Source organism: Macrotis lagotis, chromosome 2 (genome assembly GCF_037893015.1).
Source record: "Macrotis lagotis isolate mMagLag1 chromosome 2, bilby.v1.9.chrom.fasta, whole genome shotgun sequence".
In the NCBI taxonomy this organism is placed as follows: Eukaryota; Metazoa; Chordata; class Mammalia; order Peramelemorphia; family Peramelidae; genus Macrotis; species Macrotis lagotis.
Genome location: NC_133659.1, coordinates 73,333,983 through 73,360,163, shown reverse-complemented (window position 1 = coordinate 73,360,163; position 26,181 = coordinate 73,333,983). Strand labels below are relative to the sequence as shown.

Below are 26,181 nucleotides of genomic sequence, written 5' to 3'. Positions count from 1 at the left end.
AAAAAACTCTTTAAAAATACAAAGTTTTGGCAATAATCTTCCAGTGGTAGGTAAAGAAATTTTATCAATTTGTTTATTTTGATAGACATACCTAGTCTCTTATCCACTTGACCAAATTGCTTTCTAGTAACCCATTTTGCAAAGGCAAACTCAGGTATGGTTTATGTAAGTTATCAAAGGGATGCAAGTTTATTAATACTGGATCTTGGTGCCTTGCTCTTCTCAATCTTCAAAACTATTTGTCTCTAAGACTAGGTGATCTGACTTCTAGTGTTAGGAGACTATTTCCCACATCAATAGCATTTATCCATTCTGTCATTAACACCTAGAAATTTAGGCTACAAATGGCATTTCCCTGCTCCTAGACTGAGGCAATAATCACTAAGAGAGCCATTGTAATTAAGTATTTAAGGAGAAAGAAAAAGAGAAAGCTCGGTCCAGAGTCTGAAGACTCTGACTTTAGGGTTATTCCAGTGAAAAGAAATCGAGACAAAACATAGGAAGTCTATGTTCTAGGCACTAAGGAAACAAAGGGAATTTCAGTTAAGGATTCAAAATTCAAAGGATAGGAAAAAGCAGACTTCAAGGTTGAATGAAAGAGCTACTATTGTTGAAAGTCATGGAAAAAAAAGCCCAAGAATCATCAACTCAGTATAAAATCACTGGATGCCCCCAAAGATGATAATAAAAGCAATGCCACTTGGGTGTTTTTGTTTGTTCTGCCATCCAAAGCATCTCTACCTCCCAGATAAAGGGGGAGCTTTTTTCCAGCTTTTAATTTCCTTACTCAAGATGAAACCTTTCTCCTTGTAGTTTCAGGGAATCAGACAAAACAATTCAATGTCCCATTTTAACCAGCCAGAGGGAAGGCTGTGCTTTTTCCCCGGTTGCCTTTTTATTCCTCTGTATGACTGTTGCAGTATGTTACTTAAGAGTCAGAGACTGAAGGTCTGGATCACTCTCTTGGGTCTCTTTGCTATTCCTTAACTGCTTCGCATTTTCTAGGGGGTGATAAACCCACTGCTGACTAACTTCTTTTCTTTCCTCTTCTCTTCCTTCTATCAGTCTAGAGCGCTGTGAGGCAACGTGCCCACGGAGCCCAGAAAATGGTTATTTTTCTTCTTGCCTTTGGGCACGAGATGAAACCAAGTCCACAAACCCCTTCAGGGATTCTTCTGAGGGGATCTGGTGGACCACTGCCATTTCTCTACAACTTCCTCTGGTCTGCAGCTTTCATTTTCCCCATGTTTGAGTCTAATGGGCAAAGAACTGGGAGACAGAAATGAGCAATTATTTTCAATGTGCCGTGGCCTTACTGGAGCTTGAACGGATAATTTGATCATTCATCCTCTATGCGCTTCAGTTTTTTTCAGTGGGAGAAAAATGGGGGGGGGGGCTGTACTTTTCTTCATCTCCCTGAAAAAGTTACGATTCCAGTCAGGAAGGTCAGATCACGCATTGCACAAACAAAGCAGACGTGTTCAGTTCAGTGCTTTCCTTCCAACAAGGAAAGAAGTAAAAGTAACACGATTTCACTTTTTTCCTTGGGTTTTTGCAAGGCAGTGGGGTTCAGCGGCTTGCCCAGGGCCACACAGCCGGGTCACGATTAAGTGTCTGAGGCCGCACTTGAACCCGGGCCCTCCGGACTCCGGGGCCGGGGCTCCACCCCCCCAGCTGCGGTTTGGGCCGAGACCGGCGCCGGGGAGCCGGGCCGCCCCCGGGCCTCCCCGCCCGGCCCCATCCCGCTGGACACCGGGCGCTGGGGCCCCGCGGCCCGGCCCGGCCCGGCCGCCTCGGCCACACGCTCTTCGCCGGGAATGAGGGCCCCGAGGCGGCCGGGCCGGAGCCTCCGCGGTCAGGCCGAGCCTCTGCCCCGCCGGGCCCGCGCCCGCGCCGGCCGCACCGGGCCCCGCCGGCCGCACCGGGCCCCCGCCGGGCCGCCTCCTGGACCCCCGCCGGGCCGCCTCCCGGGCCGGGGCGGCCGCTCCAACTTGTGCCCAAGTCCGGCGCCGGGCCAGGCCGCGGAGCGCGGCCGCAGGTGCGCCGCGGGGGCCCGGTCCTCCGGCCGCCCCGGCCCCGCGCCCGCGCGAGCAGCGGGACGTGCGGCCCCGGCCCGGCCCGGCGGGGTGTGGGGGCGCCCCGCCCGCCGGCCCGCCCCTCCCCGCCCCGGCTCACCTGCCTGCCCCCGCCGGCCCCGGCCGCGCTCCATGGCCTCCGCCGGGAGGGCCGCCCGCGCTCACCGCCCGCCGCGCCCGCGGCCGCCGCCGCCGCCGCCGCCCGCGCTCCGCCCCGGCCGGGCCATCGCCGGCCCCGGTGCCCGCGCCCGCGCCCGCCGTCCCCGCCGGCCTCCCCGCCTCCCCCCCCCCCCGCGGGCGCCGGCGGTGGGAGCGTCCCGGCGTCACGCCTCTCCCGGAGCCAATCCGAGGGCTCCGGCGTCGCCCCGCCGCCCCGCCCCGCGCTCCCCCGGCCGGGCCCCCGGGGCCCGCCCCGCCCCGCCCCCCGCCCCGCCCCCGCCCGGCGCCGGCCCTTAACTCCTTCCCTCCCGCGCCGCCGCCCCCGCCCCGCCCGCCGGCCTCGCTCCGCGGCTCAGGCTGCCCCCGCGCCCCCCCCCCCCCCGCCCCGCCAGCCTCGGGGCTCCCGCTATGCCCCGGGCCCGGACCCCCGGGCGCGCCCCGCCCTTCCCGCTCATGCTTTACTGACATTGTCATAGCAACGCCCCCCCCCCCCCCCCCCCCCCCCCCCCGCAGGCTCCTAGCGCCCGCGGCCTCGGTGGCCGTGACAGCAGCGGCGGCGGCAAGGAGGCTGACAACAGCAACGACAACAATGATGATGATGGTGATAAGTGACTGTGACGATGAGAGTAATAATAATACATGATTGTGACAATAATAATGATAATAATAATGATAAGTGATGGAGACGATAGTAATAATAAGTGATTGTGACGATAATAGTAATAATGATGATGATGGTGACGATTATTTAAATACTATTACATTTGTCATTCCTTTATTGACACTCTCAGGGTCACACTTGGCATTTAGGGGCACTGTCCGGAATTCATGAGTTTTGCAGTTTTAGTAATAGAGACTAATATTAAAATAATGAATAATTAATACCAAATAATTAAGTAATCAATGCTAAAATAATTATAATAGAAATTCTATTATTGACATCTCATAGTAACATTTGGTATTTGGGGTAATTTCTTGCACTTTACCATCTTAGTAATTATGATAATAATAATGATGATGATAATGTTATATTAGTCATTCCATTATTAACATTATCACAGTCAGATTTGGCATTTATGGGGCACTTTCAAATTTCATGAGTTTTGCAGTTTTAGTAATAGATACTAAGATTAAATTAATACTAAATAATTAATCAATACTAAAATGATTATAATAGAAATTCTTTTATTGACTTTATCTCATAGTAACCTTTGGTATTTTGGTGGTATTTGGATTTCATGGGCTTTACAACCTTAGTGATTGTAATGATAATATTGTTACATGAATCATTCTTTTATTGACATTATTATAGTCACATTTGGCATTTATGGGGCACTTGCCAAATTTCATGAATTTTGCAGCTTTAGTAATAGAAACTAATTCTGAAATAGTTAATAATTAATGCTAATTGATACTAAAGTAATTATGATAGAAATTCTATTGACAACAGTATCTCATAGTAACATTTGGCATTTATAGGATACTTTACAGATTTCATGCTCTTTGCAGCCTTTGTAGTTGTAATTATAATATTCTATTAGAAATTCTATTATTGCCTTTATAATAGTCACATTTGACATTTATGGACCATTTTCCAGATTTCACAAGCTTTGCAGCCTCAAGAATAGTAATAATGTTGTTATATTAGTAATTCTATTGTTGACATTATAGGGGTACTTTCTAGATTTGAAGCCCTACCATTGACTTTGATCCTGTGGATTGGGTACCCTAGGTGTTATCACCACTTTACAGATGAGGAAGCTGAGACTCAGGGAGGTAAAACAACCTCCCTCTGACCACACAGCTAGTTAGAGGTGGGATTTTGACCCAGGACTTTCTGACTTTTTAATGGACTTTCTGAGCTATTTCCATACATTTGACTGTTTCTTCCTTCTCCCCTACAACCTGGGCTGCCTACACACATAGGAAAGATAGAGCGTGATTGGGAATCAACGAAGACTATTCTGTGTGCTACTCGAAGAACAACATACCCGGTGCTTACTTACCACTAAGGAGGTGATGAATATATGTTTATTGATTGATTGGAATAGTTGGTGATCATGAAACTTTCACGTGAAGCGGGGAGAGGAGAGAGAGGCAATGTGGAAGGAGTTTTCAGCAGTTTGGCAACTCATCTGTGATTTATGATCTTAGGAAGATGCCCATGAAAAGTTAAGTGACAACCACTTATGTATTACAAGCAGCATTGAAATCCGGGTCTTCTGAACTACTAGACTTTGCTCTTTTCATCAACTACATTGCTTCACCCTCAGCAGCAGCAGCAAAACAGATGCTACCAGATAAATGTAAGTTCTGAAGAGAGGTGAGCAGGGTGATGGAGGGTGTGCTGTTGCTTCCCAACAAACGCTTAGAGGGTAAGAAGAAGGCCTCCAGTATTTTAAGTGGACTACTTGTGCCAGATTTACAAGAGCCAATCGATTTGACTGAGCTTCCTTTTCTTCCTTATCCTACATTCTCCTCTTTGCTCCAGTATGTGATGATTAGATGATCCTTTTTGCCAACCAAAGTTAACTGAACCACTTGGATACTTGATCCCATCCTCTTCCATCTCTTTCAAGAACTGGCCCCAGGAGACCGCCCCTTTCTCTCTCCTCTTCTCTTTCATTTCTCTTTGTTCCTCTCTCTTCCCTTCCACCCCCTCTTCCTCTTTCTCTTCATCTCTTATTTCCCTCCCTCTTCTAACTTCTTCCCTTGGGCAAGCCACTTAACCCCATTTGCCTTAAGTAAATATTTTTTTTTTTAGTTTTTGCAAGGCAATGGGGTTAAGTGGCTTGCCCAAGGCCACACAGCTAGGTAATTATTAAGTGTCTGAGGTCAGATTTGAACTCAGGTACTACTCCTGACTCCAGGGCCAGTGCTCTATCCACTGCACCACCTAGCCGCCCCAGTCCCCCTCATCTTTTAAAAAATAAAATAAAATAAACCCTTGGATTATCATCCACTCATCTCCTCAAGCTATTTTTCCAATATCCTTCTTCCCTTTCTGATTTCCTTTAAAAAGGTTATCTAGGGTTCTTACATTCCATTTTCTATCCTCCCACAAATTTCTTAAGTCCTTGCAATCTGGTTCCCAACTTCATCTCTCACTTGAAACATAATAACCAGAAATTCTAGAACCTTTTGGCAGAAAAGACTTCTGGATTTCTCTGCAGGGTTTAGTTCTATTGATCACCCTTTCCATCTTGATACTTTATCCTCCATTTGCAACCAATATGGTTATGAACTTTTCTATATTTAGGGAGTCTGGAACTCAGATTTTATACATACATATGTATATATATATGTATATATATATGTATACTTTATCACCAAACCCTTACCGAAAGCCATAAACACTAATAATCATACTACCAAAAAAATGAAAGTTGTCATGGGGTAAATGGGGCTTTTCCCCCACTGTGTGACATGGCAGAGTTAATTATTTCCATAACAGTCATTTTTCTTGCACTTCACCTCTCAGTGCTTTCTGAGTTTATTTTTTATTTTTTTGGTTTTTGTATGGCAATGGGGTTAGGTGATTTGCCCAAGGCCACACAGCTAGGTACTTTTTAAGTATCTGAGGTCACATTTGAACTCAGGTCCTCCTGACTCCAGAGTTGGTGCTCCATCCACTGTGCCATCTAGCTGCCCCACTAGTTTGTTTAAACCCCTAGACTGCCACTACCAGGGTCATACTGCTATGGCACCCCTTTCTCAGAGCTAGACTGCTCTCACCCAAACACTGAGGACGTGTCACGGTCAGACTGTCCTCGCCACACCACACTGTCCACCTTCTTCTTACCCAACCTTCCGCCAGAATTTGCCTCAGGTACAAAAATCCCTGATTACAGCTCTGTAAATGAGATTATGGTAATGAGATTAGAAAGGTACAGATGAGTAAGATTTCAGAACAGAGAATGTTCACTTTCATTTAGAAAAGACCTTTCCATTGGTCACTATATATATATATATATATATATATTATATTCTCAGTTTCAATCTGAGTATTGAAGGAGTATTTTAAAAAAATTCTATATGAAACCAGGTCCTTGTCTTTAAGGAGCTTACAATATAGTTAAGAAGCATATCATGAATATATTTTAATATTTCAGTAACTGTGATCTCATTCATCCTGGTGCTCCCTAAAAATCACAACCTAGCCACATTCAATAGTAATAACAAAACAGGTCAGCATATGATTAAATGCCAAATATCTGTCTAAAAATGAATGATATGAGCAGTAGATTTACTATGTATAGTTATAAAGTTTTTCTAGAGAATAAATTCAAATACTGAATTCACATCCAGCTTCACTAGCTGGGAGGCCTTGAGTAAGTCACTTAACTTTTGTCTGCTTCAGTTTCCTCAACTGTAAAACAGGGATAAATAATAGCACCTACTCTATAGAACTGTTGGAAGGATCAAATAAGATAATATTTGCAAAAATCTTAACAATGTCTGGCCCAGAGTATTTCCTTCCTTCCAGTATATAGTTTAATACCAAATAAAGGTGAATCATACTGAGAAGAACTTTACAAAGTTCCCTTATGATATTTAAATTCAATTCAAAAGTGCTTAGTCTGCCTAGAAACACAGGAAAAACAAAATGGATGAGAAACACACATTGCACAGAATATGTCCTGCAGTTGATATTTAAGGAGTTGATTCATCAGGATGAATGTACGTTTTTAGATAAAGCAATGTGTTACGGTGGAGAAAGGGCTGAATTTAAATTCAGAAGGCTTGGATTTGAATCCCAGTTCTGCCATTTCCCATTTGTTGGACCATGGGCAAATAACTTGACTTCCCTGGATATTGTTTTCTTCATCTAGAAAAAGAAGAAGTTGGAAATGATGATCTCTAGGTCCCTCCCCGATCTAAATCTATGATCTTGTGATTTTGGACAGGAACTATAGAAAATATTTAATGAACTGAGGTCAGAATTCTGTAGGATGTAGAGATTTGAATGGCTGGCTTTTGGCATTGCCAATTATACAGTAACATGGCATAGTGGATAGTAGATTGTTTTATCTATCCAGTGCTTACTATGTGTTAGAGTGCTCTTAAATATCTCAATGCCAAAGAAGTCCACCTCTTCAAACGCAAATGACCTCATAGCAGACTACATGATCGTAAATCAGTCATCTCTACCTAGACTCATATAATAACCTCTCTGCAGACCGGGAGACCTTCCTGCCTGCCTCTTGTCTCTTCCTTCTCTAATTTGCCTTCACAAAGATGCCCAAATAATCTTCCTAAATCAAAGATCTGACAGAGTCACCCCCCTGCTCCCAAATCTTCAGTGGATTCCCTCTAAGATAAAATACAAATACCTTTGCCTAGCATTTAAGACTCAAAAATCTGGCTCTAGCTTGCCTTTTCAGCCTATCTCCCATTCTATCTCTATGTTTGTACTACCCATTCCAGACATTACTAGAATTCAATATTCTACCACCTACCTCTACTCGTGTAAAGGTAAAACCTTTGGTGATCTAGAATTATTGCCACCTCTCAGAGTAAAGACAGTTCTAGGACCTTGAAACTTTTCTTGTGACTGCTTTCTCTTCTAATAATCTTATATTAACTTAGTTGTTTCTGGAAGCCAACATCTCTAGAGTAAGACTGTGAAGCAGAGGGGCTAGAAAGCTGGCTTTGGAATCAGGAACATCTGAATTCTTCCCTATTGTAGAAGGCATCAGATCTTTCAATCTCAAGAGTTGCACAACCTCAGTTTCATCCCCAACTCATCACTCTCCCTTATCCTACCTATCCAATACATTGCTGAATCTCATTTCTACCTTCATAATATTTCTTGTATAGATCCCCTTCTCTCCACTCACACAATCACTTCCCACCTGGACTATTGCAATAATCTCCTATTTTGTTTCCCTGCACTCTCCCTAATTCCTGTCCTTCATATTTCTTTGGCAGCTTCCAAAGTAATTTCGACTAAAGCCCAGGTCTGACCAAATTACTCTCACCCTCTTACTCATTAGACCATCTTTTGTCTTACCTAACCCTGAATCATTGGAAGGGTGTTAACTCAGGCCAGCTGAGGCCTGGGAAAGATCTTAATTTAGAAAGGCTAAGGTCACCCACTGTATTCCGGGCCATTACTAGTCATCTTGACTTCTGTCTTGCCACTGGACTTTGATGACTGCATAGCTCGATCTCTGGGGTTGACTTCCACACTAGTAATGCTCTCCCTCCTCACATCAGATCTGTAGAATCAATCCCTGACTTCTTTTAAGACTCAGGTCTTTTACCTTTGTATCTGTTATCTCTTTATCTCATACTTATTTATTACATATTATCTTCTCATTTAGAATGGAAACTCCATGAGGTCAGGGACTGTTTTCAATTTTTCTTTGTATCCCCAGTTTAATAAATTCATTTTTTGATTTATCAGTTGAGAAAAAATGATTCTGTGACCTTAGGAGAGTGTACAAAAAAATGGAATAATCCCAATTCTCAAAGAGCCTTATGTTCCATGAAGGAGTCAACATATACATAGTTTGTGAGTATATATAAAGTAAGTTCAAGGTTAACAGGAGTGGGTAGAAGAAACACCAGTACCTAGGATGGGAATCAGAAGGACTTTATGGAGAAGATGTTACTTGAGCAGAATTCTGAAGGAAAAACAAGTGAGAAGGGAGAACATTTTAAGCATGAGAGATAGAGCAAAAACAGCGATGGGAGATGAAGGAAAAAGCAAAAAGACAACTTTGCCTGGATTGTTAAGTGTGTAGAAGGGAGAAATATCTAATTAAGTTGGAGAGCTAGGTTTGGGTCATGTTTGGGATGAGCTTTAAAAACTGGGCAAAGAAATCTTTATGTGATCGTGGAGGTGATAGGGAGCCATCAGAATTTACTGAGTAAGAGTGTGATCTGGTCAGACTTGTACTTTAGAAAGATTGCTTTGGCCTCTGTGGAGGATATATTGGAGAGTAAAGAGACTTGAGGCAGGGAGAACAATTAGAAGACAATTCCAGTAATTCATTTGAGAGATGATATGGGCCTGAATAGAACATAAGTGGAGAGAAGGAAATGAATGAAAGAGATTGAATAAGAAGATTTGCTAGTTAATTAGATTGATATACAGAGTGAGGGAGAGTAAGGAGTCAAGGAAGATACTGGTAACTTGTACAGAAGGGAGAATGGATTTTGGGAAAAAGACAATGGGTTACATTTTGCACATAATGAGAGACAACAAACGCATAACTTGAGTACTGTATTGGTATCTCCCTATTACCTTCAGTATCAAATACATATTTCTCTGCTTAGTTTTTAAAGCCCATCCCAACCTGACCCAAACTTACCTTTCCAATTTTAATATATGTTACTCCTCTCCAAACACTTAACAATCCAGTCAAACTGGTCTTTGGTACCATATTAAAATGAAAACTGGAGGAAAGCTTCCAGGGCATTGGGTGGTTCCACTATTGATGGAAAAACATAGACAAAACCCAACACACAATGAGAAAATATATTTTAATCTGTCTTGGTGGAAGGGATGGCCAGACAGATAAAATCATATCTTCTTCAAAATGTAAAAACGGGGCCTAACGCAATAAAATTCTATTGTATGTCTTTTTCCTGGAAATGTATTAATAATGGTGGGGGATGGATGGGAGAGTTGTATCAATTATGTTCTGCCTGGTATCAATCCTCAGGTGAGCCTGCTTCAGGAAGTGGGAGACTAAAGGAAGCTTTTATCTCTCTGTGTGGGTATTCTGATTGCTTCCTGCTGGCTTACTGAGTATTGACAGAAAGCCTGGAATTAAGGCGTGAACAAACAGAACCCCTTTCTCTTCCTGCTAGCATTTGGCATTGCTATATACATTTTCTTTTTTGAAAGAGGAAGAACTACTGAAGCCTTCTGGGTGGAGGAGGAATCCAAGGCTCTCTCTACCCAGTCCACCATGTGGCTATGAACATTTGGAGTCCATATTTTTACCATGCTGTGCCTATTCTTCCTGATTTTTAACAGATGATTATTAGAGACCAGGTCACAACCTTGTGAGTTTTCAAGGGTAGGGTAGAAAGAACCATCAGAGTTTCAGAAGCAGGAACTAGCACCGTCTCCTCCAAGCACGGCATCAACTCTACCTTCTGCAATGCCATATAGTAGTAGTCTTACTGGAAGAAAGGTTTGTGGCAACCACTTTAGATTGGAGCCCATTCTCCTCAGGGATGGAGGCAGTAGTTGAGAATGTGTTACTAGTTGCAGAAGTTTTATATTTTGGTACTTGTATGACTCTCGATCCCTTTGTGAAAGTTGAATGATACTCGGTTCATTGATAATGAAGTACTTTTTACCCAATCACTAATTTGTTCTGATCAACTGGAGAATTTCAGAGTTAAAGCAACAACAATCATAGGAACAACACCCCACCCCACCCCAGCCTGAATTCTGGATCTGTTTGGTGACCATTGATCAAGTGGCTATTGCCTGTTTATGGCCTAACCTGAAGAGATGAAGATCCAAGAAGTGTCTGGAATATTCACTATAAGTTGTAAACAAACAGAAAAAAAGGCAAGACTTGGCCAATTCCTGAATGATCCTTTTCTCCCCTACCTCATGCCTAGAAGCTGGTAAGTCTCAGTACTAAAAACCAGAGGAAGTAGAACTAGAGAAACTTTTGCCAGTCTTAGCCTAAAAGTCTTTCTGAAAGAGCATAGTAGTACCTTAGCTAAGATCGCAGTTGAGTTGTAGGTGATGGAGATCAGAGATCTCTATGAGGAGCAGAGGAATAATTCATACATTATAGATGTGTTCATGAGTATCAAGTTCAGTCAAGGCACAGAATGACCCTCCTAGCAAAAATACTTGGCCTCATGAGAAGAAAACCCCGTTGAGCAAGTTATCTATTACTGACACCATCCCTAATAGTTGAATTTCATGAAGATTCTATGAAGAGAGACCATCAGGACATCTAGACTGCGGAGTTCTCAACTTGGGAGCTGTCATGGCACCTCCCCTCTGCCCCCACATTCCCTGCTCATATGCGTTGTTACCATTGCTCTTTAATTTTGTGCCCACTCTTTTCCATGAAATAGTGAGGGCTAGAGTGAAGAGAGAGGTATGATAGAGAAGAAGGAATTCAAACCATTCCTTGAAGGATGAGTAGGATTTAGGGAGAGGATATAGAGGAATATTAAGAACAAAAGTATAAAAATAGAACGAATGGAACCACAGTCATAGTATTAGGATCGACTTCAGAAATTATCTAGTCCAATGCATATCCAAGTAGAAATCTCCTCTACAACATTCCCAACAAGTGGACATAACTTCCATTTGAAGGTACCCAGTGAAGGGGAGCTCACTACTTCTCTTCTTCCTCCTTCTTTTCTTCCTCCTCTTCCTCCTGGCTTAAGTGACTTGCCCACATTCTCCTGACTCCAGAGCAGTACTCTATCATTGCTCCATCTAGCTTCCCTGAACACACCAATTCTTTTTTTTTTTTTTTTTGGCAAGGCAGTGGGGTTAAGTGACTTGCCCAGAGTCATATAGCTAGGTAATTTTTTTAAAGTGTCTGAGGTCGTATTTGAGCTCAGATCCTCCTGACTTCGGGACCAGTGCTATCTATCCACTGTGCCACCTAGCTGCCCCAAACACACCAATTCTTAGGGCAGTTCATTTCTCTTTCAGACATCTCCCCTGTTAAGACATTTTCTTTGTATCAAGTCAAATTTCATCTTTCTATAACTTCCACCCATTACTACCAGCTCTTATAGTCCTTCAAATGTATTTTTAAAAAGTCATTATTTGTCCTATTTCCTTCCTTTCTATTTCATGGAAAATATTTTATAATTTCTTGGTTGAATTCATATGCAGCTTTTATAAAATCTGGGCATCTTTATCCCCAATCCCTCTCTCACTGGAAAGTTGGGTATCAAAGCAAGTTAACAGCTTCTTCTCAGGGTTCTAGGGATGCTCTCTGAGGGTTTGGGGGTATCTTTCTAATATACCATCAGCTCAAGCTTCCATTCCAGAGTGTTCTTAATATCAGGCACCAGTTACAGTTGGTCTAGTAGCATTGATTAGTATACCAGTATCAATGAACATAAACTAGCTTTTGTAAAAGGACATTTACTGAGAAAATGTGACAAGCACAGAAGTCGAAAGCACATTTCCAGGATATATTCTCTACTATACTATTTTTGTCTCTCGAGAAGGGGTTCAAATTTAATGTAGTTGATTTGCCCCTCCCAAGTTCATTTCTGAACTTGGGTATAAGGGGGGGAGAAAGGGAAAAAAGGAAATAAGCTTTTATTTAGCACCTAGACACTTAAAAGAATTTCAATTGATTCTCACAATAAGCCTGTGATACAGGCACTTTAAATATCCCCAGTTTTTTCCCTGAGGCAAACAGAATAAATGACTTGCACAGGGATACACAGGTAATAAATATCTGAGGTAGGGGCGGCTAGGTGGCACAGTGGATAGAGCACCGGCCCTGGAGTCGGCAGTACCTGAGTTCAAATCAGACCTCAGACACTTAATAATTACCTAGCTGTGTGGCCTTGGGCAAGCCACTTAACCCCATTGCCTTGCAAAAACAAATGAGCAAAAATAATAAATAAATAAATATCTAAGGATAGATTTGAACTCAGCTCTTCCTGATTCCATAAACTGCCTCTGAAGGTACATCTTTCCTGCGTTGAATTATTACTGAATTTGGTCAAGTAGTTTGATTTTGAAGGCTATACTGACACTTTCTCAGATAAAGGTCTTATTTCTAAATTATATAAATAACTGTCAAATTTAAAAAAAATACAAGTCATTCCCCATTTGATAAATCATCAAAAGATATGATCAGGTAATTTTTCTTTTTTATTAACCTTTTTATTTATTTAAGGCAATGGGGTTAAGAGTGACTTGCCCAAGGTCAGAGAGCTAATTATTATTATTAAGTGTCTGAGCACTGATTTGAACTGAGGTCCTCCCGACTCCAGGGTCGGTGCTCTATCCACTTTGCCACCTAGCTGCCTCCCAATCAGGTAATTTTTCATTGAAGAAATCAAAATAGTATATAGTCATATAAAAATCTTCTAAATCATTATTAATTAGAAATATCAAATTAAAATAATTTTAAGATATCATCTTACACCTATCAGAGTGGCTAAAATGATAGATGCCCTTCAATTGGGAATGGTTAAACATTGTGATCAAATTGTATGATGAAATATTGTGCTATAAGAAATGATAAACTTTTTGAGTTTAGAATTGCATGAAATAATGAAAAATAAAATGAACAAAACCAAGTGAATGCTTTTCTTAGTAACAGAAATTTTGTCCTAAGAACAACTTTTAATGACTAATTCATCTTGAATATCATAAATATTCAAACCAAGTACAAAAGACTTAAGAAGGAAGATGCTATCCGCATCAGAGAAAAAGCTCATAGACATGTATAGTATTTTGTTTTATACATATGTACATAAGTATAGACTTACATATAAATTTTTGTTTACTTGTAGCCTTCTCTAGGGAAGGGTGGGAGAAAAATAAAAAGTGCACAGCAGAGAACAAAAGAAATTTTAGAAGGGAGCACAGAAAAGTAGGGTAGCTTTGAAAACAATGTATAGAATTTATTACTAGGGTTTTTTTAAATAAAATCTGAAATGGAAATTCATGATTTTATATTGAATTCTCTTTTTATGTTGTGTTGCGTACATGGAAATGCTACCTTTTTTGACTTTTTTTGTATTTAAGCTCAAAATGAATAAAAAACAAAAAATAAGGTGGAAACTTGTTGCATGTTGTTGGAAAAATAAATAAATGAAAATAAAAATACAAAAAATAAAGTCTATTTGAGGGATTGCATCATGCTAAGTATGCTAAATAAGCTCATAGGTGTGGACTCTTTCTCTGGCTAGTTCTGTTACACAGAAAGATCTATCAAGGACTGCCATTTTAAGTTTCGCAGAATCATTTTCTTCTTTTCCAGGCTAAACATTCCCATTTGCTTCAATGGATCCTTGTGGGTCTTCAGGGTCATTCACTGCATCCAACACCTCCTGCTGAGAGTGTTTGTTGAATAATGAAGAGTCCAGTTTTGCTAGACCTGGAGACTTGTGATGGAAAGGTGAGGTGGGCTCATTTTAGGGTGGAACCTGAGGAACTTCAAGAAGAGTCTAGATTTTGTCTTATAGGAAATAGGGAGATGTCATAGGAGAGGAACAGTATGATGAGAAATTTTTAGAGCTATTAGTTTGGCAGAGGTAGAAAATAAGAGCCTTTTGGAGGGGTTTCCCAGCCCTCTGGCAGTTATTTATAGACTCTTTCTGAACCCACTTCAAGTTTTCCCCATCCCTATTTAGTTGTGGAGTACAAGAACCCTAGTAAGAATCTGACATGTACAAGGGGAGACTTATTAGCTCATATTTCCTGTAAACACACAAAGAGCTTCTTTTAACACAATGAACACACCCAACTGGTACCCACCACTAAAGCCATTAAGTTAATTCTATACTTGAGAAAGTTTAGGAGGGTTGCCACGAATGCACATCCTGTATTTGACTGTACTCCAGTATTAGGTGCTTGAGAAGTGTGTGGAGATGGCTACAGGGGCTAAGTGAGCGAAAGCACACACTATCCCTTTATTTCCAGCCAGGAGGTCTTGTTCTGAGGCTGCTCAGCATCTGTTTTCCTCCCTGCATCAGGGTCTTTGCTGACAGCTGCCTCTGCTAGTCTTTCCCAGCTGTACAAAGTAATTCCTTTCATTTTGCTAATAGGAATCCCAACACTCATAGAGTGGTCCCCCCACCTACAGCTAGCTCTCTCACCACCACCACCACCACCACCCCAACTCCGATGGATTATCCCACATTTAACCCTTCCCATTAGGTTTCTGTCAGTGTAAACTAACTGTCTAAATTCCCATTCAGAATGGCATAAAGCAAAACCACAAACCAAACAGTTCAAGACAATCCTGAAAACAGGGAAGATCCCTCTTTATTCCATTCATTTTTTATCCCAATAAGATTTTCTTTCCTTCTCTTTTGTGGATGATATTTTAAAAATTCATTGACTGAATGTGTACAGGATAGCAAGGACTGTTATTTTAAACTTCTCAGAATCTCAGAGTTGGAACTGACCTGTAGTTTAATTAGAATAAGAATCTTCTTTATGGTATAGCCAACAAGTGGTCATCTTGCATTGCTTTAGGACAGGTCAATTACATGTGGCCCTTAAAACCCATTCATGCATCTTTATTATATTTGATTATTATACTCATTGGTAATATGGGTTACATCACAGTCAAAAAATATTAAATTTTATAAGCGACTTTTGACAAGTTTTTGTTGATTCAACCCAGAAGAACTAAAAGGTTGGACTCTCATGTTTTAGGATCTGCTTTGAAAGGGAGCCCACAGGGGTGCTTAGGTGGCACAGTAGTTAGAGTACCGGCCCTGGGGTCAAGAGGACCTGAGTTCAAATCCGACCTCAGACACTTAATAATTACCTAGTTGTGTGGCCTTGGGCAAGTCACTTAACCCCATCGCCTTGCAAAAACTTAAGTGACTTGCCCAAGGTCACACAACTAGGTAATTATTAAGTGTCAGAGGTTGGATTTAAACTCAGCTACTCTTGACCCCAGGGCCGGTACTCTATCTACTGTGCCACCTAGCTGCCCTAGCTTATTTTTTGCTAAATCTTCTCTTCTTCTGGCTCTAGGAATTCTGTGAGATCCATCCCATCTTAGATGCCCTTTTCTGAATATTTTTCGACTTAGTAATGTTCTTGCTAAAAATATGATTCCCAAGAATGAACACAATTCTCCAAATGTATGCTACCTAAGATGTAGTGAGAGGAATGATTACTTCCTTATTTCTGGATTCTGCCTCTCAAGAAAGACCAAGATTACATTATCAGCTTTTTTTTTTTTTAGGATTTTTGCAAGGTGATGGGGTTAAGTGGCTTGCCCAAGGCCACACAGCTAGGTAATTATTAAGTGTCTGAGGCTGGATTTGAACTCAGGTACTCCTGACTCCAAGGCTGGTGCTCCATCCACTGGGCCACCTAGCCTCCCCCATTATCACCTTTCTTGACTGACTTAGCAAAGTGATACCTCATATTGATCTTGCAGGTCCCTATAATCACAAGATGTTTTTCTAATCATACCTCTTTCATGTTGTGCATGGGTATAAAAAAAAATCAACTCCACAAGGGTGACACTTCTTTTATTTCTATTAGATTTCACCTTATTCTAATCAAATCAATATTTTCAGGCCCACAGATTAATAGACTTCAAACCTGAAGGGACTCTAGAGAGAGTCATGTAGTCCACTCTCTCATTTGTGGAATGAAGAAATTTAGACCTAGAGAGGTAAATGACTTGTCCAAAGTCACTAAGATAGTAGCCAAGCAGGGATCTGTACCTATGTCTGTAGTCTCCAAATCTAGTACTCTTACACTACCTCTTACTCCTTCCCATTCTAACCTTAGGAAGATCATTTTGGATTCTGATTCTTCATTCAGTGTCTTAGCTATCCTTCCTAGTTTGGCACACCTACAGATTTAAAATGCTTACCTATTATGTCCTGGATCCAGTATTTCATCCCTTCCACACTCATTCCCCAACCTTCACTTGCCTTCAGAGATTAGTGTCCAGAGGACAGCTGCTTAACTCTAATGTGAATTCCTGGGGTTTTGAGCACTATCACTCATGAACTTCAACTTGTATGCTCCTCAACTATTATCAGTGTTGATCTCTAATAACAAATATGAATTTCCCCATTGTATCAATGATCACTGGGTGGCGCCAACATCCTGGAAGGGGAAAATGCAAATGCCATGTGGAGGTCTTAGAATAACTGATAAAGCACAAAGATCTCGAGTTAGGAGAAATCATTCCTCCCTCTAGGAGGTGTATTTGATATCCAGCTTCATCCTGAGTTGAGGGCTGCTCCAAAGGTCCCTGAACAAAGCCAGAAGTAGCTTTTTCAGATCCTGCCTTCCGAAAGTGTAACTGGATAAGAATTACATTTTGTAGTCTGGTTTCCTAGCTGGTCCCCACACATGCTTGCATAATCAGCAAGTTTAGAGAAATATTAATAAATGTATATATTAACTCAATTCTGTGGGGTTTTTTGAGACAAACTCTTCTTAAACACCATGTTTAAATTAATTAAGTTTTTAAAGCCAAGCTCACAGAAGTCATCATCACTCAGACTTAATTAGTTTTAGAAAGGTTATTTAATTTTCAGATATATCAAGGACATTTATTACAGAAATATTTTCCCTAGTCCAGTGTACACATTTCCTTTATACATACAAGGTCCCTGAGGAGAAGGGATTCAAACCCAACAATCATATGTAGCTAAAGCTGTACATTTATATATTCTGGTTATTGGAAAGTCTTTTCTCCTTTTGTAGAGACCCTGTCCAGTTGTTCTTCTTGGGTAGCTCTCTGCTGGACTCCAGAGGTCAGCTCCTTTGCTTAGAGGAACATAGATGATAAGGTGCCTAAAATGTTGGGTTAGAGTTAGGAAAACGAGTTCAAATCTGTGCATGCACTAACTAGAGATATGACCTCGGGCAAGTCATTTAATCTCTGTCTCAGTTTTCTTAACTATAAAATGTGAGTCTTTAGAGCATCCATCTTCTATGGGAATTGTGAGGTTCAAATGAGATGATATTTGTTAAGTATTTAGTGCAGAGTAGGTATTTAAAAATATTTGTTTCCTTCTTTCTTTGGTGTGTCCACATGTCTTCTGTATCTCTTCTAGGAGAGAGATGAACTGCAGACACTGCTGCCAGCTATTGCTACTGGATGCTGCTATTGATACTGATCTTTCATAATTGTATTATTTGGTCAGTGATGAGACTGGAAAAAAAGAGAAATGGAATCCTCCTTCCACCATGGGCAATTCTTTCTCAGGACTCCTGATAGAGACCTGGATTCTGTCAGCACATAACCCAATCCTGCTTGAATACCTGATTTTAAACTGGCTTGTTTGTTATACATAGAGATGAAAAACTTAAAAAGGCAAAAGGAAACACTGGCCCTGGAGTCAGGAGGACCTGTGTTCAAATCCGAACTCAGACACTTAATGCTTACTTAGCTGTGTGACCTTGAAAAACCCTATTGCCTTGCAAAAACAAAGCAAAAGGAGACATATATTTTCTGACATGGTTATTGTGGGAATTTGTTTTCTTGATTATGTGGATAACAATTAAGGAATTTATATTTTAGATTTAAAAAATTGCTTAATGGGGTAGGGTCATAGGAGGCACAAATTAGTGCCTTAAAAAGGCACTTAAAAATTAAAATGATAAACTATTAAATATGTTTCAAAGTTTTATATGTGTATATTTATATTATATACACATATCTGGGTGAGTTTGTATCTGTGTGTGTGTATGTGTACTGGTGGTGTTTTTATCTGAACAAGGCACAAAGGGTGAAAGTTTCAAAGAGGCAGATTATGGTTGGGTGAAAATACTAATATCCTGTCAGTTAAAGATATTCCCAAATGCAATGAATTATTTTTCATAATGTTCCCTGACACTGAAGGTCTTCAAGCAAACACTGGATGATCACTTGCTGGAGATGTTATAGCCTAGATTCATGTTCAGTTGCCTACAGGATCGAATGACCTCTGAATTTCCTTCTGTTTCTGAGATTCTACCTTACTGTTTATTACTAAATTGGTTTGAACTACTCTTTTCCCCTAACCAGGGATCCCCTGACAGCCACCCTACATTTTTTGTACAAGAGGTCTCCTTGATTTTTTTTTCCATTAAAAGATCAAGCCATTTCATTATGACATTACATAGTAGTGGTATTTTACCCAAGATATTTTACCTAAAATAGCAAGTATTGTAAATTTAAGAAAGGCTATTACCAGTTAATACACCCTATAATCATGATTCTCAGTCAAGTAAATCTTTGGGTTTTTTTTTTTGTTTGTTTTTTAGGTTTTTGCAAGGCAATGGGGTTAAGTGGCTTGCCCAAGGCCACAGAGCTAGGTAATTATTAAGTGTCTGAGGCCAGATTTGAGCTCAGGTCCTCTGGACTCCAGGGCTGGTGTTCTATCCACTGTGCCACCTAGCCACCCCAAGTAAGTCATTTTGCCTCATCTCAGTCTCCCCAGGGAGGCTCAAACCAGTTTCCTCTGGCCTAAAAGTCAATCTAAGGAAATCAGAAATTTTAGTTGCTTCTCATTGGAACATTGTGTCTTTAATAGCTGGATGTCCCACTGCTGAAATGTTATTCTTTAATCTCCTCAAAGCCTGAAAGAACTTGGATCATGTCAGGGAGTTATAGGAGAGATGTATCTCAAGCCTATCCCACCATAATTTTCCACCCATTCAATATATTTCTTTTCTCTTTCTTTTCCCCAGGGTGCTTTTTGAAACTTTGGTGCATCTCTCTTGAAATCTGCATCATGATGCTGCAATTTAGCTTACCTCATCAAAGCCCATAGCAAGACCTAATCATCATTGCTTTACCCTTACCTTAATGTACCTTTCTGTGTTTGGCAGAGACAATATTGCATGTAAATTCCTAGAAGGCAGGGGATCAATTGAAAGAACTTTACACTTACTATGTTTTAGATCATTCCATACACACTGACATCCATACACATTAATATTTAATTAAATAGAGTTAAAATCAATAAATATTTGTCCAGTCTTCTTACACTGTACTCCCTACCACATACTTTTTAAACCAGTGACACTAAGTTTAGCCTCCTGGTTGTTTCATGAACAAGATACTCCCTTCTCTGGGTATTTTCTCTGGTTGGTAATTACCCCATGACTGGAATGTTCTTTATCCTCATTTCCACCTCCTGGCTTCCTGGACTTCCTTCAAGTCTCACCTAAAATCCTACCTTCTATAGGAAGCCTTTACCAATCTTTTTTAATTCTAATGCTTTCCCTCTCCTATTATTATTTCCTATTTATCTTGTATATGGTTTTTACATATTTGTTTGAATATTGTCTATTCCATTAGATAGTGGGTTCTTGAGGACATTGATTATTTTTCCTCTCTCTCTTTTTTTTTTATTCATAGTGCTACCTGGAATATAATTGCCTAATGATTTTATTGACTGACAGACTATTAGGAGGCAAGTGTGAAAGATGGATAGAAAGTTGAACATTCTGGGGATTTATTTGCTAAATCACAAGCTGCAATCTGTATTGGTAGAAAAAATTCCCTTCACTGGAGTTCCCTACTTTGGTAAAATCACAGACTCTTTTCCCATTGCCTTCAACACCTCTATATACAGAGCATCATATTCAACCATAAGAGAGATAAAAAGTTTAGATTGTATTAGACAAAATATATATTGTATTTTACAAAATTTATAATATTTTGCTTTTGGGGTGCTGGTAAATATGTCTTTTTTTCCTTTTGTAACTTCCATGAAGAAAGGAAAATTATTATATAAAGGTGTGGTTTTTTTTTTTAAGTTCAGACTAGTAATTATATCAATGTTGGGTGTTATCAATGTGGAAACTCCCTCATCTCTACTGTTGCACTAGCCTCCCTAATTAGTATTTTGCCTCAAGCTTTTTCCCATCCATTCTACCCTTCATACAGTTGCCAAAGTGATTTTCATAAAGCACAAATTTGAATGTCACTCCCATTGAATTTCCTTGGCTCCCTGTCACCTCAAGAATCAAGTAGAAATTCCTGTTTTTTTTTTTGAAGTCATTCACCATGTTGCCCTAATGTAACTTCTAACCTTATTAAGAATTATTAGACTCTACACATTAAGGGCCAAACCAAGTACCCTTCTTAAGGATCCTTTTACTCAATATTACATGGCTTATTCTCATGCCTTTGCACTGGCTGACCCCATGAGTAGAATGAAGTCTCTTCTTGTCTGTGTCTCGAAGAATCTCTCTAGTTTTAAGACTCAGTTCAAATGTGCCCTTCTTCTACATGATGCTTGTTCTGGTAGAACCTCTCCTTATCCCCAATATTGGTTTTGAATGCACCTGTTTATATTCATGTTGTTTCTGTCTGCTGGACTATAAGGTCTTTGAGGCAAGGACTATTTTCACTATTACTTTTGTGTCCTTAGTGCTTAGCATATAGAAGACACTTAATAAATTTGCCTATTGATTAATTGATTGAGATGGAGTTCTTGACCCCTCTAAGGATGCAAATCTTTGACTCCTTTGTAACTTTCATCTCAGAGAGCTGTCTTGGGTACAGAGAAGTTTTCAATCAATCAATAAATATCTATTAAGTGCCCACTACATTGGGCACCCTGGGGGCAACAGACAATGGTCTGCCCTCAAGAAACTCACAATCAATTGGAGAAGGCAATAAATATATGTGCAAACAAGTTATAGTTAGGATAACTAGGAAGTAATTATGAGAGGGAAGGCACAAGAATTTAGAGGGTTCATGAAAGACTTCTTGTGTAAGATGGGACTTTAGTTGAGACTTAAAGGAAGCCAGAGAAGTCAGTAGACTGAGATGAGAAGGGTGATGCCTGCACCTAAGAAGTAGAGTCTTCCTCAAGGAATAGCCAGGAAGCCAATGCCATTGTAGTAAGTGTTTGTATATGGGGTGTAAGGAGTCTGAAAATAGAGGAGTTAAGTGATTTGCCCAGGATCATACAACTAGTTATATCAGAAGCCAAACTTAAATTCAGGTCTTCCTGATTCCAAGTTTATTAAATAAATTACATTGGCTATTCTACTCAATAATATCTAAGTGAATTGGAAAGGTGCAAAAGAAAGCCCTGCCTAGTAGTCATTAGAGAAGAAAACTATTGTAGTATACATACAACAATTAGGGAGATATGGGACTGGGTAAAATGCAATCTTCCTTCATGACTGAGAAAAGACTCAAGAGATAAAAACAGAGGAAGCCAAAGATATTCAAGTGTCTGTGGGGCAATGTTACCCAAGTGGATGAGGTGGTTGCTTGGTTGCCTAAAAATTTAAAGGCCAGGGGAATGTAGGAAGGGAAATTGTTGATAGCTAACATTTTTCTGAACTCAAATTCCTTCTTTTCATGTCAGAGACATTCTTGCACTTGGATGGTGTTTCTGTACCCTTGATGAATCTTAGAAGGCCCCACCTCCTCCTGCAGGCTCAGCATCTCTGATGAATCACAAGCCTGAACAAGATCTGACATCAGAAGATTCAGGTCAATTTGCACTCAGCATAGATGGTAGGATCTTCTCAATATTAGCTAATACAATGGATGCTAGAAATGGAATTTGAAAAGCTCTAGACAAGTGGGAAAGCCAAACTGTACCCAATAAGACGAAGTGTCACTAAGGATATAGCTCAGTCTGTGAGTTTGATTTTTAGAAAAACTATTATAAATCCAAGGTAGAAGAGATGGGGCTTAGGAAAAAGTTCATGGGGAAAGGACCTGAGTTTTAGTGGATTACAAAGTCAGCACATTAGTAGTGTGATACAACCATCAAAAAGGCTATGTAATCTTAGATTGCATGTAGCAGAGTATCAAGGATGAGAGAGGCGATCTCTGATCTTGGACACATGGACTATTGTATCTTGTTCTGGTTGCCATATTTTAGGAAGGAGATTGAAAAATTGCAATATAGCAAGAGGAGAGTATGATGATATTGAGGACACTAAAAATAACATCTAATTTGAAACTCAGGTGAAGAAATTCAGGATGTGTAGCCTGAGGAAGAAAAGACTTACTGGGGATGAAGAGATGATATTAACAGTTTCAAATATATGAGAGAATGGCTCATGGAAAATTTAGATCTATTCTGCTTGACCCTAAAGGGCAAAACAAGAGCAAATAAGCAGAAGTTGAAGGGAATTATTATGTGTGTATATATATATATATACATATATATATATACACACACACATATATAAATATATAGTTAACACACATTTTATATATATATATATATATATATACAATTATATATACACATATATACAATAGCAAATATAGTTATCTGAAAATACATTGAACTATCTTGGGGGTTTATATTATAAGCTCTTTGAGGATAGGGACTTACTTTTGCCTCTTTTTATTTACCCAGGGCTTAGCACATAGGAAACAATAATAAATGTTGACTGATTGATTGATAGGTAGTAAAGTCCATCATGTGATGCCTTCAAAAGGAGCCTAGACACTCAGGTTAAAAAGGAGAATGTTGCACAGATGAACTCTTGAGCTCATATAACCTTTTGGAATCCTTATCTCACCTTTATAGATTCTCTAATACAATTGGCTTCAGCCCCCCCATATGTACTTCCTCCTAAGATTACACACTGAGATTCTTTTTACTCAGTCTTGGGTTGCTTTTAGAAAGGGATATTTACTAAGTTGGCACAGTGAGAAGAGCAGGTAAAAAACACCCTCCCCAAAATCTGTGAGACAATGACCGCAGATGCAACCAGAGCCCAGGGGGGGATGAAGATTAGAGAACATGGGGCAAATAGGTAAGTTACAGTTTCTCAAGTCCTTTTCTCATTTTCTTGAGGATTCTTAAGAAATCCTCCTGAGGCATGATTTATAGTTTCTTTGCTGAATTCTTTATAGAGACATGAAATCTACTTTCTGTCTGTCCTGGTGTGCTATACAGACACTGCCATCAGCTGATCCAAGGAGGCTACCAAGGGGAAGACAAAGGCCAACATCCTCTGGACCTTTCATAACTTAAAAGGTCCTCATCCAGTCAAAGGGAGAGGGGGAAGGAAACCTAGACCAAGTTCTTCAGGGTGCTGGACTTACTTCGAACTCTTGAACGACCTTACCTTGATAAACTAGCTTGATAATTTATAGATGGCCCATGGACCCCAACCAAATTTCCTTAGGTTATCTGGATATACCAGTTCTGCTGTAACTACGAGAAATAGTATTGATGATACTAGGGTGATATCACTTGATTGAGATATATTAAAATTAACTATGATTTAAATGGCACTTTTAACATTCACACAGTGCTTTACAAATGTCATCTCATTCTATCCTTATAATAATCCTGGCAGGTAAGTGCTAATATCACTGTCATTTTACAAATAAGAAAACTGAGGCATTCAGAATTTAAATGTAAAACTTGCCTAGAGTCATCCAGCTAATGAATATCTGAGACCAAATTTGAACAGTTCCCTATCTATTGTACCACCTAGCAGGTTCAAATCCTGCCTTTGACTTTTATCATCACCTTGGCATCAGTTTTCCAATGAATAGAATGAAGAGGTTGTCTCTTCTAGTTAGAGAACTAGTATTCTATGAATCAATAAAAATATGCCAAATGACAAAAATCATAAATTGTTATTATTGGATAAGACCTTAAAGATGAAAGAGTTCAGAAGGGGAAACTGAGGCACCAGGAGAGAGATTGATTCGCTGAAGGTTACTAAGCTAGTTAACAGTAAATTATAATATCATTGAATTGTAGAAATATTGGGAAGATTGGGGAAATTTACAAAATAAATTAAAAGAAGCATGATAACCTGAGTTTCCTCTCCAGGCTTTAGTTTGTCTCTCTTCCAACACAAACCCAGGAAAGCAAGTCATAAGTAAATGAAAGCTTTTACACTTCTACTAGTGTGGAGCATTAAAAAAAACAGAGCTCTTCACACAGTGATTCCCCTTGTCCTTCCCTTCATAACTCACAAATAGCTCTAGCAAATGACATTCAAACTTTCCCTTAAAAAAAAAAATCTCTTCCTTGGGTTGAACTAGCAGGGGCTAGAACAACCCAAGGACAATACTTCTTTCATAAGTTATGAGAGAACTGGGGCTTATTCATAGACTTTTCTGGGGGAGTCTTAAATGGTACTAAACCTTGGGGAATGTTTGACTTGCCCTGGGCCAGCAATCCAGGTCTACTGACCTCCACACAGTAATGCAAAATATGTCTTTTAATATTGACTTTCCCTGATGGAGTAGAAAGAGTAGAAAAGTGGGAGTCTTTAATAGGTCATGTTAACATATTTAGCACTAGAATTATAGTTCAGATGTAAGCTTTGGCCTTGAGATTAATTAAAACACTTGATTCAGCCACAACAGCAGAACCCTTAGGATGAAAAAGGACCACAGCTTCATGATGCATTCTCCTGTTTAGCAGAGTGATGTGGCATTGATTAGTTCAGATGCAGCACAGGAAATAAATGCTTTTCCAGGATCTTGGGGGCACAGCAGTAACTCTCCCATTCATTATGAAGCCACCAAGGTCTCAAAATAGAGAGAATGTGAAAAGTTAAGAGAATATTAACCAGCTAATGAGTTTTTCAGGGGAACTCATCCCTGAAGCCAAATGAAATAGCAGGGTATGCCCAACGTTGGAAGTCAGAGATCATTTAAGGTCAACTCAGAGAGATTTTAGACCATTCCTTCAGTTCATAGATGAGAAAAGAACTGAGATCTAGAAAGGTTATAACTTACCTGAGGTCACACAGCAGAAAATTTGCTGTTTCTCCTAACAAAAGTGGCCTGATCTTCCTTTCCACTCTATCTGGTTCTTCTTCTTCTCTATCCTCATTTTCTCTGTTTCTTTTCCTCTCCTTTCCCTCCACCACTTCTCTTCCCTTTTCCTTTCAGGTTTCCTGCCCTTAATTATCCATAACACAGAGCTGAAATGCTTTCATCATCTTAATGATCATGACAGAATCGCAGAATCTTAGAGTGGGAAGGGACCTCAGAGCTCATCAAATATAAGTCTTCTCTGAAGGATTAATTCCCTCTGCAAAATTCCTGCTCAGTGGTCAAACCCAAGATTAATTGGACCTCTGGATATAAAGGGAGTACCCTTGATGACTCATCTTGTTGAAGTTTCAGAGCAAGTTTGTTTAGAATATTTATTAAGCATTTCTTAGTAGAGAGTGTAGCTATTATACCCACGGTCTTGGGCATTTTGTCAAAAGGAGAGAAGACAAACCCTGATGGATTGCTTGTTTAGAACCACTCCTCCGCGTCTCCTAGCTGGTAGGTTTCAGACTGAACCCATCCTCAGTTGGTTTGGCTAGGAC

The 26,181-nt window shown here is 40.2% G+C and overlaps 1 long non-coding RNA gene across 2 annotated transcripts; it reads left to right on the top strand.

The window, feature by feature from the left end:
• The first annotated feature begins 2,613 nt into the window (after window positions 1–2,613).
• Window positions 2,614–19,792, top strand: LOC141512834 (uncharacterized). 2 transcript variants are annotated; one of them, XR_012475607.1, is made up of 4 exons: window positions 2,614–2,860; window positions 14,189–14,326; window positions 17,973–18,057; window positions 19,591–19,792. It is a non-coding gene; the product is annotated as an uncharacterized LOC141512834 (long non-coding RNA). The 2 variants fall into 2 exon arrangements; XR_012475606.1 differs by lacking the exon at window positions 19,591–19,792 and having other exon boundaries at window positions 17,973–19,476.
• The last annotated feature ends 6,389 nt before the right edge of the window (window positions 19,793–26,181 follow it).